Source organism: Acinonyx jubatus, chromosome A3 (assembly GCF_027475565.1).
Source record: "Acinonyx jubatus isolate Ajub_Pintada_27869175 chromosome A3, VMU_Ajub_asm_v1.0, whole genome shotgun sequence".
NCBI lineage: Eukaryota > Metazoa > Chordata > Mammalia > Carnivora > Felidae > Acinonyx > Acinonyx jubatus.
Window position 1 is genome coordinate 86,660,522 of NC_069388.1, and position 15,398 is coordinate 86,675,919.

At 48.8% G+C, this 15,398-nt stretch overlaps 1 long non-coding RNA gene across 2 annotated transcripts in view; it reads left to right on the forward strand.

Annotated features, from left to right (window-relative positions):
• The first annotated feature begins 2,043 nt into the window (after nt 1–2,043).
• The window catches only part of LOC128311228 (uncharacterized), a 62,361-nt gene continuing 49,006 nt past the window's right edge, over nt 2,044–15,398 (forward strand). The window contains exons 1-4 of one of the 2 annotated variants that reach the window (XR_008289403.1): nt 2,044–2,274; nt 3,630–3,723; nt 4,903–5,105; nt 8,235–8,364. This is a non-coding gene — a long non-coding RNA (uncharacterized LOC128311228). Of the gene's footprint in view, nt 3,724–4,902; nt 5,106–8,234; nt 8,365–15,398 lie in introns of both variants that reach the window. The other variant, XR_008289402.1, reaches the window with a different exon arrangement.

Consider the following 15,398-nt stretch of genomic DNA (forward strand, 5'->3'; position numbering starts at 1 on the left):
TGGATTTCTGATGAGTAATCCCAATTTGACATTGTCAACCTTGCCTGCTAGATTGCTGAGTGAGGTCCCCAAACCTACAATTTCTTTTTTTTTTAAGAATTTTTTTCTAATGTTTATTTTTGAGAGAGAGAGAGAGAGAGAGAGAGACTCAGAATCCGAAGCAGGCTCCAGGCTCTGAGCTGTCAGCACAGTCTGATGCAGGACTCAAACTCATGAACCATGAGATCATGACCTGAGCCGAAGTTGGAGGCTTAACTGACTGAGCCACCCAGGCGCCCCTACAATTTCTTTTCTTTTCTTCCCCCCACTCCCTTCTTCCTTCCTTCCTTCCTTCCTTCCTCCCTCCCTCCAGCCCTTCCTTCCTTCCTCCCTCCCTCCCTCCCTTTTCTTTCCTTCCTTCCTTCCTTCCTTCCTTCCTTCCTTCCTTCCTTCCTTCCTTCCTGTAAGGCCTAGGTAATGCTGACTGGCAGCTGTACTCTCCCTTGGCTCCTCTATCAGAGCAGTACAGACAGCCTGGGCCCCTGGAGGGCAGTTCATTGCTATCCTATGCCATCATGTCTTTGCTACATTTCAGTTGCAGCTTTGCCTGGAGGCTGCTGAGTGGTGGGCAACCCTTAGTGTGGGTACCCTTCCCCTTCCCCTTTCATCTTGCATACATGATCCCCAAACCCTTTGCTAGAATTGGTGCTGATCAGGAAGTTGTGATCCAGGGCCTCTTACTCCGGATCTTAGGATCAACATTATATCACCTGGGAGCTTATTAGAAATGCAGAGTCTCAGGTTGCAGACGAATTGAATCAGAATCTGCATTTGGCAAGCTCCCAGGTAATTTACAAGTAGGGTCATTAAAGTTTGAAAAGTACTAGTTTGGAGCAGTGGTTTTCAGAATCATAGGTCATGACCCATAGTAGATTGTGAAAACAATGCCCTGACTTACAATCAGCATTTTAAAATGGAATTGAAAAGTGGAATTGAAAATATAGGATGCATTGACTTAATAAGGGCAAATATTTTGGGGGAATCTTTATGTGTTCTAGGTTGCAGCATACATAAAAAGTGTGTCACTATCAAAAGTTTGAAGACACTGGTCTAGGGACTCTCAGGGTGATGAGACAGGGGACAGGCTGTGGTGACCTATGCTTGGCTCTGCCCAGCCCCTCCCTACCTGGCCTCTCCCCAGCCACCCTGGATGCCTAAGGGTTTCCTGTCACAGACCACACACACCTTGTCACCACACCCTATGGCCCGATGCCTGAGCTTTGGGGTGTGGTGGGGGAGAGCTGGAACCAAATGAGTGACTTTTAAAATAGGTCCTTCTCCAGGTTTCTTTTTCCCAACTCCCTCTCCCCCTTCCTTTTCCAGCTCCTTGCCCCAGTTCCTCCTTCTCCCTCTCCTATTCCAAGCTGGAAGGCAAAGCCAAGTCCAGCTCATCAGAGACAGGAGTCTCTCTCCCTGTACACTATAGACTTCTCCTTCCCAAGGCCCCTCACCCCATGTCGAGGAGTCAAAATAACCCAGCTGACCCCGCGCCAGCAGGGCCATTCCTACCTCTGGCAGTCGGCCACCAGTCCCACGTCTGCCAGAAAATTTATCTGATCTTTGAACCTAGCACTCCCCTGGAGATAAACCTGGGCTGCTGCTAAAGGCATCAGCGCAGCCTTCCAGTCGGAGAATCGGGGCATGTGGAGGTGAGTGGGGCGGGGACAGGGCAAGAGGCCCCGAGCACAAGGGCTGCCAGGCGGTGGGACCTCCCACTGCCTTCTCCCTCCCTTCACCTTCAGCCCCTGGCTGGTGGCCAGATGGAATGCCTGCAAATCTAGCAGGGGCTCTTCCCTTTGGAATTCTTCCCTCCTGCTCCTCATTATCACTACTGTAGGTGACACAGGGTGATCGCAGGTCGTAGGGTGATCACATGTCCCCATTTGCCTGGAATGGTTGGGATTCATACCTGTTGTCTGGGTACAATTATTAATAGCGTCACTCTTATGAGTGTTCCAATTTGGATTTTAACTTGTCACCATATATAAGGAGGCTGAACTAAAGAAAACTTTGCCGGAGGTCCTAAAGCTAATAAGCAGTTCAGCTGGGATGTAACCAAATCACAGCCTCCTCTCAGAATGCCTCACGCCCCTCCCAGGATGCCTCACGCCCCTCCCAGGGTGCCTCATGCCCCTCCCAGGATGCCTCACGCCCCTCCCAGGATGCCTCACGCCCCTCCCATGGCGCCTCACGTTCTTCTCAGGACGCTTCACTTTCTGCTTCTCTCTCCACCTGGTCAGAAGGGTAGTGTGTGTCAGAGTGTGAACCTGTGTGCTGGGCTCCTAAACTCCTGATAGGCCTTGAGAGACAGATGAAGTGATTCACTCTCTAATAATCTTTCCCAGCTATAGGGTGCAGCAGAACCTGGAGAGGTTTCTGAAACCTCAGATTTGGTTCATGGGTGGCAGACAGAGCTGAGATGGAGGTTGAAGTTTTACCTTGAAGCGCGGGATCTTTTCTCAGGGTGCTCTTTGGTTTTCCCCCTCGGGCCTGCTCAGAATCCTGGCTGTGGAAAATGTGAACTTCCTGGGGATGGAAGACACACAGTCTCCTTCTTCCCGTTCTCTGTAAGGGTGCGTATGGAATGTGGAGTGCGGCAGGTGGATCTGGGAGTTAGTGGTGGAGTGGGAAAGCAGGAGCTAGTGCTTTTCCTGCTGACAGGCTTGGGATTCGGGGCCTGGGAGCAGGATTTGGGGGGAGAAGAGCAGCATTAGTGGCAGGTGCTATATGCTGGCAACAACTGTCCCGTGAACTTGGACTTGGTGTTGGGGTAACAATTTTGAGGCAAAAGCCCACCCCCAAAGGCTCCTGGTAGCCTTATTCCTTCCAGGCCACCCATAGGCACTGAATTGCTGACAGGTTTCTGGCTCTATCAGGGCTACTGGCCACAGACTCGGGAGGCCTGGGATGCAGTCCCACTGGACCCACGCCCTGAAGCTTTGCTGGGAATTTGCCATATCCAGTCCAAGGACTTTGCAGGAAACACAGGTGAGGGGCACTGCAGGGTGCCTCCCCCAAGAAGCACACTGCTGGTTGGGGATGGAAGACCAACATATTCTCAAACACACATGTAGATACATCCCATATATAACACATTCACAATATCCACATAATCCACGCACACCCACACACGTACTGAACACAGGCACACTTACATCTAGGTACCTCACACGTACTCACTCATCCGTGTCTATATATATGTACACACATAAATGTGCACATGTACAAACACACAGTCACACACATTCATACACACATGCTTGGAGACAAATATGCATAGCAGATACTCACATGTGTGTGCAGTGTCCCCTGGCCAGCCCTGCAGGAATGAGGACTGGCCCTCTGCCATGACAGAGCGGAAATGCAGAGCTCTGAGAGTAGAAGCTGTGAATGGAGAGCACCCTAGTTCTTAAGGAGTCAAGGCTCAGGAATACGGGAGAAGAAGGAGCAGGTGGTTCTTGGAGCACAGGTGCAGTAGTTGAGGCGGGGGGGGGGGTAGCATGACCAAGGCACCCTCAAACAGGCTCCACCCCATTGTCCACACCCCCATTGTCCCACGGGATGAACTCTTTGCCCCTTCTGCCCCTTAGCCTTTTCCTCCTGACTCATTGGAAGAAAGAGAACAGATTACCTACAAAAGGAAACCCCGATCAGATTGGCACCAGACTTCTCCCTGGCAACAAGGTACACAAGAAGATAGTGAAATTGTGTTTAAATAATGGCAGAGTGGTCTCTATTGAATTGTGTTGGGGGAAACAAGTGGAAGGTGCTGTCTCTAGTGTTGAGTTAAAAAGTTGGAAAGAAAAATTCTTCAGTGACCCTCTTAGAGGACACTTCCTATCAGGATCATGCGGGGCAAAGACCTTTGAAAACCTAAGTGGACCATTAGGACCAGCCTCCTCGGGCAGGTGGCACTGGATGTAGCAGGATTAGAGTTAGCAAAAGTGTAGAAAACCTGTTTGGTGGTGGGAACTCCAGGGCAAAGGTCCAGAGGCCAAGCAAAGCTGGTGTATTTGGCAACTACTTGGCCCTTTCAAATGTTCTGGAAGGTGCTTCTGAGTCACCTTGCCTGGGAGCAGTCACTCAGGACCCGTTTGCTGCAGGTAGCCCTGGGTTTGCTCAGGACGGATCCTCTTGCTCCTGGCCCACATGGCTGTCACTCAAGTGTAGCTAGACTGGTGCACCTTTGGGCCCATGAGGCTGTGCTATGGTTTGGTGCATTCCTCTAACCCTATTCCAAGGTCAGAGGTCAGTCTGTGGTTCAGGGTCAGGGTCAATTTTGTAGCTAGGGTCAGGATTAGTCTTTGGACAGGGTCAGCTTTGTGGCCAGTGTCAGAGGTTGGTCTTGGCTAGGGTTGGAATCAGTCTGAGTCAGGGTTGGTCTGTGGCCACGGTTGTGGTCAGTCTGAGGTCACACTGATGTGACCAGAATTAGGGCTGAGTGTGACTGGGAAGCAGTTTATCTACAGTGTAACTGATGTGGATGAGACTGTGATCTTGCAAAGCCCTAAATGATGAAAGGTTGCCCAGTCCCTCATCCAATGGAGACACATACAATGTCTTGACATTTGCAACTCTGAGTTCTGAATACCTTGCTGAGGCCTGGCATTGGGGAGCAGCCGATCTGCCAGGCCATGTGTCCCTATAACTGGAAGGCCTGAGCTCACAACTGACAGGACTCTTGCACATGGCTGCAGTCTGGGGGGTCCTATGGGAACCATGGCAGATGTGGCCCTGACCGGAGCTTGGCATCTGGAGGCCAGGCTTTGGCATGGAACGTGGCCCATGGTGAGGGCTCTTCAGATGTGCGTGACTGTGTGTGGGCCTTCAGCATGGCTGGGTGACAACCCTCATCCCTTCCAGGCCCATTCTTCATCCCCTGAAACAACCAGTGACCCTCTGCAACGCTGTTCCTCTGCCCAAGAGAAAAGGCACCTTTGGGACATTGCTTTTGGAACCATGCAGTGAGGGAGCCAGACAGCCACACGGAGAGGTCACGCATAGGTGACCTGACCAACGGTTCCAGCAGAGGTCCCAGCTGTAAGCTGCCACCCACCACCAGACAGGTGAGTGAGCGGGGCTTCAGACAGTTTCCTCCCCTGGGTGACTCACTCCCAGTCTTGAGCCACCTCATATGACACTGAAAGGAGCAGAGATAATCCATCCCTACCGAGTGCTGCTCAAATTGCAGATTTGTGAGGGAAATAAATGACAGTTGATATTTTCAGCCAGAGACTAGAAAACTTCCTCTGTAAAGGACAAGATAGTAAATATTTTGGGCTCTGTGGGCCTTTAGGTCTCTGTTGCAACTATTCAACTCTGTTTTCCCACAAAAGGAGTCACAGGCAACACATAAATGGACGGGTGTGGCTGTGTTCCAATAAAACTTCATGTACACTGAAGTTTGAATTTCATATAATTTAAACATGTCACGAAATAGTATTCTTTTGATATATTTTGCAACTCTTTAAAAACCTAAGAGACCATCCTAAGCCTGTGAGCTGCACAAAACCACAAAGTGGGCCCATAGTTTGCTGACCCCTGTTTTAAGCCATTAAGGTTGAAGTGGTGTTACGCAGGAATAGATAACAGGGACAACAACCCAGCCATGTAGATGATTTTGTGAAACTTATGTGAAATTGAGGTACAGGGCATTAAGAAACTCCTTTGATTTCACAGCTACAGCAACTGTGACCTAACTCATTGATGCTCAGCTCATTTACAAGAGATCGGGTGGGTTGGAATGGTGAGATCAGAATTAAAAAGATCAGGGAAACAATAGCTTGCTGCTTTCCAGCCATGTTCAGGGAAGAGAGGCTCAGAAAATAGAGGAGGGTCCACTTGTAGAGTTGAGATGTTTTATTGGGCTTCCCTAGAGCAAAGCAAAATTTCCTTCCAAACCAATCCACAGCTCCTTTTGAGTTCCACATTCACCAAGCATCTTCTGGGTAAGACTTTGTCTTCTCAGGTAGTAGCAGTTGTTATGATGAATATTTATTGACTGTTTAATGTAGGCCAGACACTGTTTTAACCTCTTTACGTGTATTAGTTCATCAAATCTTCACAATAATCTATTATCCCAAATTTGTAGTGAGAAAATTTAAGCACAGAGAGCTTAAGTTAAAATATAGGGCTAGGATTTGAACCCAGGCAGCCTGGCTCCTGACCTTATGTACTTAACTACTCTGCTATTCCGTTCCACATCCTGACCTTGGGAAAGGGTATCCTGGAGTGGAGGGTGCATTCTAGGCACTAGGAAGGGATAGTCCCTGCTGCAGAAGAACAAATGGGCGTGTGGTTTATACTCCGGCTTGGGTAAATTGAGTTGATTCAAGTCTGTGTCAAGTTCACAGAGACCCTTCAGCTTCTGAGGACTAGAGAGGCAAAAGCTTCCACCTGGAACAGGCTGGCTGGGGCCAGGAGGACAGCTGGCTGGGGGAGGGCAGACAGGCGGCTGGCTACCACTGCGGTTGCTGCCCCCACAGGTCATTTTGGTTCTTATTTGGCTTGACACCACAGCAGCATCCAACTTTATTCTCATACATTTTGTTTTGTAGCACAGTCTCTTGTCCTTCCAAATCTTTGTAGCGTCTGCAGAGGCGTCCACTTTCTCATCCTGATGTTGGTTAGCCTGGTCTTCTCTCATTTTGTCTCTCTGTCTCTCTTTCTCTCAGGCATTCTCATTAGTGGTTTGTCAATTGTATTAGTTCTTTCAAGGACTCAATTTTTCTCTGTTGAACCTCTCTATTATATGTTTGTTTTCTATTTCGTCATTTTCTTCTCTCACTTTTTTTTAATGTTTATTTATTTATTTTTAGAGAGAGAAGACAAAGGGTGCACACACACATGAGTGGTGGAGGGGCAGGGGGGTCGGGGTGGGAATCCCAAGCAGGCTCCAAGCTCAGCAGGGAGCCCCACGTGAGATCATGGCCTGATCTGAAATCAAGAGTCTCAGAGGCTTAAGGGACCCAGCCACCCAGACGCCCCTCTGCTCTTACTTTTGATATTTCCTTTTTATTATCTTCTGGGTTTGTTTTGGTGTTGTTCTAACTTAGCTCATTATTTTTCAGCCTTTTGAAATATATCTAATACAGTAAATTTCCCTCTTCCTGTTTTGGTTACATCACAAACTTTTCTATATAATATTTTCACTATTGGAGAGTTTAAGATATTTCCTAGTTTCCAGATGATTTATTTTTGACACTTGGGTTATATAGAGATGTGTTTCCTGATTTCCAAACATAAGGGGATTTTTCTGTTATCTTTTTTTGTTACACTTTTCTTGTTTAATTGCACTGGGATTAGGGAGCATGTTCAATGATTTCATTCTTTTACATTTGTTGAGATTGACCCTGGAACCAAGTATAAGGTCTGTTTATAGAAATCTTCGAAGTGTATTCAAACAAAAAATGTATCTTCTGCACTTGTTGAGTCCTGTTTCCTACATATGTGCATTAAGCAAAGTTTGTTAATCCTGTTTTTCAAAATTTCTGTGCCCTGATATTTTCTTTTCTTTTTAGTGTGTCAATTACTAACAGAATGTGTTAAAATCTCCCACTGTGATTGTGGATTTGTCAGTTTTTTTTTTTGAAGTACTGGTAATTTTTGGATTCATATTTCTGAGGCTCTGTTATTAGGTGCATAGAATTTCAACTAGTTATGCCTTTCTGATGAACTAAATCTGTTATGATTGTGAATGAATCACCTTATCTATAGCAATGCCTTTTTCTTAAGATCTCTTTTGTCTGACATTAACACAGCTACTTCAGCTTTTCTTTGGTATGGAACTCCATGGCATATACCCTTAGGTCTTTGATATCTTATGTAAACACATTTCATTGGATTATAAAGTTATAATATAATAGTGAAAAATAAAACAGACTAAAAGTATGATCCCAGTTACATAAAATTTCACAGTGACGCAAATTTGGTTGGTGGTTCCGGTGGAGAGCCGGTGTTTGTTTTATGACCTCCCAGTGATGGGTTTTCATGTCTTCTCTGTCTTCTCTCTTCCTTCTTTTCTTCCTTTCTTTATCTTCTCCCCAAATCTGTGCTGTATCAAGTCAACTCTGCACAATCCTGGGAGGCATGTGTGTGCCTGTGCATGTGTGTGTGTGTGTGTGTGTGTATGTGCGTGTGTGTGTGCATATTGAACATGTGCATGTGCCTAATCCTCTAATCTCCTTTTCCCCAAGCTTCTCAAACTACACCCTGGTCACCTCAGTCTTCCTTCTGTGCTCAAAGACTGCAAGCTCATCCCCACTCTGAGCCTTGGCATTTCAATCCTCTCCTCTGGAAATGGCTTCAAAGAACACCCTACCTAAGGTAAGCCCTTTCCCTGAATCCCTCTTTATTATTTATCCTTTTTTTTTTTTTATTATCTTCATAGCACTTATCACTACCTAAAATGATCTCGCATTTGTTTACGTGTTTATTTTACATTGTCCCCATGTCACTGGAATGTAAATCTCCAAGGAGACTTTATTGTCTTGCTCACTACTGTATCTCCAATGCCTAGCAAAGAACTTCACGTGTGTTAGAAACTCGTGGCATTGCTGTTGAATGAATGATTGAATGAGGGAATGTTTTACTTCTCTCTGTCTCTCCTACTCACGTCAAGTATTCACCATGCCTTATGGCTTCCATTTCTTAAATACGTCTCTGGACTGCTTATCTCTCTCTACCTCCTCCTTCTGTTACCTGAGTTCAGGTGACCGTCATTGCTCATCTGGACATCTGCAAGTGCTTCCTAACTGGTCTGCCCACATTCTGTCTAGGCCCTTCTGGCCTACTCTCCATACTGTGCCCAAAGGATCCTTCTCACCTATAAATAGATCAGCTCAGCCCCTGCTTAAAACCCTTGTGGGGCTTCTTGTTGCTCTCAGAAAGAGTCTGGCCCCAGGGCATGATCTGGCCCCCACTCCCTCTTCTAATCTCACCCTGCCTTCTAATCTCCTCTCTCTCCCCTTGCATTCTGAGCACCAGATTGCCCTTCTTCCACATCCTCAAGTGGCCTCCTTTCCCCTCCTCAGGGCCTTTTACACACAGGCTCACTGTCTAGAGTCCTTCACCTCCTCTTCCTCCCTGACCTCCAGAGGCCTTCCCAATCCCTATCTGCCATTGGCTAGGCTTCCTGCTGCTCTCCATCAGTGCTCTTGGCACACCTGGTTGTGAGCAGCTGCCAGGGCGACTCCTGGCTCTTGTTCCCTCTGCTGCTCTCAGTAACTGGCATACCGCCTGGCACATGGTGGCTCTTGGGGCATCTTTGTGGAATGAAGGGCCAGGGTCACTATGCTGGGACCCCAGAGTTGTTGGCGCCGGACCTGCGTGGCCTGGCCCCTTCCCCTGCAACATTGCAGAACCACTGACAGCCATAGCCTGGGAAGGCTGAGGGGTGGCTCTTGGCATGCTCCTTGCTGAGCTGTGCTGAGTACCTGGCCCTGGCTGTCAGGGACAATGAGGGAGGCCTGGGCATCTCACCTTCTCAAGTGGGGAGTGGGGCATTGCTTCTCAAAAGACCACACCTTCCTCTTGGAAGGCTGTTGAAGAAAGGGCAAGCACAATGTGCTAAGTGTGGATCATACTCTCAATAGAGAGAAACCACTGGACATTGTGGAAGTTTGGGCCCAGGCGGTGATGCTTCAGGACCCATAAGCACAGTAATGGTGATGAGGATGTTGTTCTCTTCATTTCTTCATGAGAAATGATGAATCAGACCCTCGCCCAGGGAGGATGGGACAGAAAGCAGTACTTTGACATTCCGTAGGCGTGGCAACCTTGAGAGCTTGGAGACACCTGGGCATGGAGGGGGTTCTCAAGGGACAGTGGCAGCAGAAGCTGGAGTGAGACTTCTTCAGATGGCTTATGGTGAGCAGATAAGTGAGGACACTTCTCCCCAACTGTGAGTGAGCCCTGCCTAGAATGGCCTCAGAATACAGGGGATGCCTCCACGTAAGCAGGAGAGCCTGAGGCCTGCAGTCATGTGTCTTAGTCATTACTGAAGAAGGGGCACACAGACTTTCCAAAATTTAGAACTCAGAACTGAGCTTGTGCCCCAAAGGAGCAGCTGAAGGGTCCTGAGAGGAAACAGTTAAGAGCAGAGCAAAGTTTGTCAAGAGTGTTAGCTCAAGCAGCACCTTGGCTCATTCTGGGGCTGGCTAGGTGAGGGAGGGAGGGGCCGTGGCTGCTTTCTCTGGGGCCCTTGCCTGGGTCAGGCCCCTCCTGCTTGCTTCAGAGATCCCTCAGGATTCTGGACTCCACAATTTTCCATGTCTCTCACTTACATTTCTGCGTTGGCCTGAGCTTTCTTGGAGAAGAGGCCTCAGCATCAGTCCTCCTGGAATTGGAAGATGCATGGGGTCTTGATCAGCTGGTTTGGGGAATGAGATGTCCTCTGTTATCTGCCTCAGGGCACAGCCATGCCTCTACCATCAGACTGGCAGTTCCCGAAGATGCCAGCAGAGCTACTTTTCTTGGTTTGCAGTTTGTTTGGAAACTGCTCCAGAGCCTTGGGCTCCATCGCCAACAAGATCCCTCCTGCTCCTCCCTTCAAGTCTCTAGCTCTCATTTCCTTTGGGAAAAGGAGACCCAAGCCGATTTGGGAAACGTTCTCTGTAGAGGAGGCTGGCACCATGTCCAGGTCGGCAAGGCTATATTTAACTGCTATATTTGCAGTTCCACTCACTTGTCCCAACCCCAGCCCCGCCTGCCACCCCTCTCCCCCCTCAGAAGCCTGTCCCGCACCATTGGGGCCCTGTGTCGCCCCTGCTCACCCCGCTCCAGCTGTGCAATTGTGGTCTGGGCCACAGGCTATTTTTTGCTTGGTGCCAAAGATTATTCAGTTATCAGGAATGTGTGTTTAAGTGGCCGTCTCCGGAACAAGGATTATAAATAGGAACTTGGGGTCAAGGCCTCGGCCCCAGTGTCCTCCTCCTCTTTGTCCCAGTTCCTGTGCCGGCTCCTGGATTTTACTTGGGGTGAACACCAGGAGGCTATGGTGAGGTTGTCTGGGGAAAGGACTGCAGGCTGGAAGGCCAGAGGTCCAGGACTGACTGCGTCCTGACAGGCTAGTCACCCAACCTTTTGAGACTTGCTTTCTCCGTCTGGGAAATGAGGACACTCAGACCCACTCGTCGAATGGCAAACACATAGCATGGATCTCTGTCAGTCTATGAAGGGAAATCCAAGTTAGACAGGTGGGTATCTGGGAGGGGAAAGTATCAACCATCAAATGCATTTTTTTGCAGGGGTGATAGGGTATTAACAAGCAAAGAATAAGCAAGAAATAGTCTTGGGACTAAACATGTAAAAGTGGAGGGGAGAAAGATCCAGAATTTGTCTTTAGGGAGCTCCCAGTCTGATGGTGGAGGCTGGGCCCAGTCTCAGTTCCATCACAGAGTGGCCTAAGCAGAATGGAGTTGGCACATTTGAGCACAGGTATTTGAGATGAGGCTAAATCTTTCTCTGACAGAGTGAGGGTTGATTCTCGAGAGGCCGGTTCTCTCGCACAACCCGTCCCAGCCAGAGGCCCTGGTCCAGGCAGTTAGACTGGTGAGTGTGGGTGAGGGCACCTGGTCAAGAAGGTTAGGCTACTTCCTGGTGACCAGTGCCCCCTCCTGTCCTGTTGAGAGCTATCGTCTATGACCTGGTTGGGGCAGCTTTGTCTCCTCTTCACCCCACACAGGGAGATGAGAAACAGGAACAGGGCTCTATCAAAATGCAGGGCCAGGATCAGTGGCTCCATGCTGCTCCCTGGCTTCCTCATCGGGCTCCTGCCTATGAAGAAGGGTATCAGCAAGGAAAGAATACAAATGTCGTCGCTTTACCTCAGCTTTTCCATCTGTAGAATGACAGAAATAATGCACAACATCCCTCCCTGGAGATGTTAGTTATGAGAAAGATCTAAAGGGATATTGTTATGGTAAATGGTAATGATATCTAGAGCAGAAGGGCATTGGTTGGCCTGAGTGGGGCCAGCCTCCTGGACTGTGGTCCCCATGCTTTGGGCCTCAATCTTCCCCTCAGGTGCAGTTCTTTAGTCTGCCCTGCTTGTTTGCTTGTTTTCTTTCTTTCTTTCTTTCTTTTTTTAATTTTTAAAAACGTTTTATTTATTTTTTGAGAGGGAGCGTGGCAGTGGGGGAGGGGCAGAGAGGGGGGCGGGGCGCAGAGGATCAGAAGCAGGCTCTGTGCTGACAGGCTGACAGCAGTGAGAGCCTGACATGAGGCTGGAACTCATGAACTGTGAGATCACGAACCTGAGCCAAAGTCAGACGCTCAACCGACTGAGCCATCCAGGCATCCCCATCTACTCTGCTTTCTTAGTACTTTCCCCCACTTCTCCCCACTAAGGCCCCGGAGACCCCTTCTCCCTCAATTCTAGGTTTCTGGACCCAGAAGGCACTTAACTCTTTCTCCTCTTAGGGTGGGGCCAGTCCCTGTCCCATATTTTGTTACCAGGTTGGGCTGCATTGGCAGGTCTGACATTGCACCTGCAGCTTCAGCTCTCATTCTGGAGTTATTGAATGTCCACTATAAATGGAATTGATTTTTTATATCTTGGTAAGACTTTCATTTAAATTTCCAAGTGAGAAAACAAAATTCTTTGGCAGAGTACATTTTTTTTTTAAGTAGCCATAGGTAGAGGAATGAGGTATTTCCAAATGGAGGTGGAGGTTGGGCCAGGGGGCTGCCTCCCAGGCTGATTTAGAGAGCCCTGCAATGTGAAGAGAGGGGGCGGATGGCTAGGCTAGCCACCTGCCAGGATAGAGTGCTGGGGATGGCAACCACATGGAGTGTCTTCATGACAGGTTTCTATGGAGCCCTTGCTGGGTCGTTGCTAAGAGCTTCCTTTGCCTTTACTTCTGGGGACTGTTCTAGCTTGGCTTGACCGTGCTGAGAACCCTAGGGCATCTAAGTCCAGTTCCACAGTCAAGAGCAGAGATGACATCAGAAAGAATTTTCCAGGAGGCCCCTACATGCAGTATTGGGGTGGGGGCGGTGGGTAATCAGGAGATAAAAAGGGAGTTGGGGGGGCATGCTTGGCTTATTCAAGTCCTGGCCCTCACTCTCCACCTGGCCCCCAGTTTCTGGCTGCTTCGTGGATGAGAATGTAGACTTGTACTGGGAAGCCACCAAGATTCAGTCACATCTAGGGCTGAATCAAGAGGGAGGCTTGAATAGTTTTCTTTGAGGGCTTAGCTGCCACCTCCTTTTTCTGTGACAAGGTCAGGATGACTCCCAGCCCAGCAACTTCCTCAACCTCTTGCCCAATTGCCCCCACAGGCAAGAATCAGTTTCCTTCCCTCTTCCAAGATGAATGCTGTCCTTTTCCTTGGCTCATGGCTTTGTCTCTTCAGTCTTTGGTTTCATTGTCATACTTCCTTCTCTTATTTCATCCTCTTTGTCCCCTTCAGTCCAAGAAGGCAGCATTTCTAAAGGTATGACATCCTCTAGAATCTCACTTAGGTGACCCAGAGTGGACCTTCCTCCCCCTGCTGTCAGGCTTGTCTCTTGAACCCTGCTGGCCTCAATTGCCTGTTTTGGATTGGCCCTCTGCCCTCCCCCAGAGGGCCTGGCCTTAGAGACCCCTCCAGAGAAGCAGAACTCTGACCCCAGGACCAGCATTGGAGGCAAGGAGAAGTGGTATTGGCTAGCACACCCCCAGCCTGGAGACCCTGGAAGGCAAGGGGCAAGATTCTAGACCTGGACCATACTGCCCGTGGGCAAGTCCACCCAGGCAGAGAAAGGACCAGAGCACTGGGCTGTTACTCTTCACAACAGCTCTTTGAGGTAGGCATTGTGACACTGAATGAGGAACCAGAGGTGCAGAGAGGAACAGAGCCAGTAAAGGTCACACAGCCAGTAAAAGTCAAAGCTAAGAATAAAAACCAGGTGTTGCTGTCTGCCCCTTAGCACTCCTTACTGTAGAGTTAGGAGGTGCCCTGCTGAGAGGTTACTGCCTTCAGTCCCTATACCGTCCTAAGGCTTGGGCATGAAGGGCCCTATGCCTTGCAGTCCTTTTCTTGAGGTATTTGAGGTCCCCTTCTGTGTTTAGAACTGACCAAGGCTGGCAGTGCCCTCTGAGTGGGTCACTTTGAGCTTGGACTGAGATGTATGTGAGCCCCATTCCCTCTTTATCCTCTTTCAAGTGCCCTCCAACCTTTTATCCCATGTGTGAGGTCGGCCAGATGCTCCAAGAGGCAATAAGACTCATACCTATGTAGCCATCCTGAGGCCTCATAGCCACACTCAATTCCAGGCAGGCAGTCTGGCAAGTGGATTGCTCCCCTGGCTGGCGAAGTATTTTTTATGTGGGATCACACGAGACTGGGCTTTCAGAATGGTGCTGACATGCTGACTTTGAATGACTCAAATTGTTTATGTAGACAGAAGCCTGGCAAAAAACAAATTTCCTGGGGTCCCGTACACCTTAGGGTTGGCTCTGCCATTCCCCTGACATTAAGCCATCTTGCCGTATTATTGCTTATTGTATTAATTGATTTTCCCTTTGTTGCCTTGAAACCTCTTTAAAAAGACCTACACCAAGGGAGATTTCCCAAATTCCCTTTATTACCCCCTCCCCATCATGTTTCACAATCCTTAGATTTTAAAATTGGATCCAGATCTGACTTCCAGGCCTTAATTCTTCAGCTCAAACAATCTCCCTTTGTCCTGGCCTCTGTGGACAGTGCTCAGCCCCACCCGACCTTCTTGCAAAAAAGCAGAAGGCCCTCTCACACCCTGGGATTTCCAGGAGCCCTAAGATGTATTAAAACCTGTCAGAGATCAAATGGCTGTCCAAGGAGGTATGGAATTGTCAGTTTATACTTCCATCTGAAATGGGGCATTCTGGGTTGTGTTGGAGAATGTGGCCAGAGGGAGCCTAAGAGGCGGGCATCCTTTGTGCCTGGCACCTGCTTCTTCTTCCTCTCTTTCAGCCTTCTTGCCCAGGTCCTGACCCCCTGGGCCCTTTCTAATGCATGCTCTGGCCTGTGCTCCCCAGTGAAATTGGGATGAAGGCTTGGAATGGAACAATCATGGTCTGGGGAGTGATTGTCCCTTGGCAGAGAGAGGCAAATGGACCATCCCTCATCCCGGGAGGTCAATGCTGTGAACCACATTTCCTTCCCAGCAGCATCTGCCCATGGGCCTCTCTCTGAGCCTCTTTGTCTCTCTCTTCTCAGTGGGGCTGTCAAAAGCTGAGCCTCACAGGTTGTGACTAATCACTAGCAGATTTTTTTTCCATCCAAGAAGAAGAAAAAGCTGAAGGAGATGAAGAAAAACCCCAACAGTGAATAACTCCGAAGAGTTTCCAACATGTGGGTGTTTTTCTGGGACCAAAGATCAGGAAGATTCCAAAT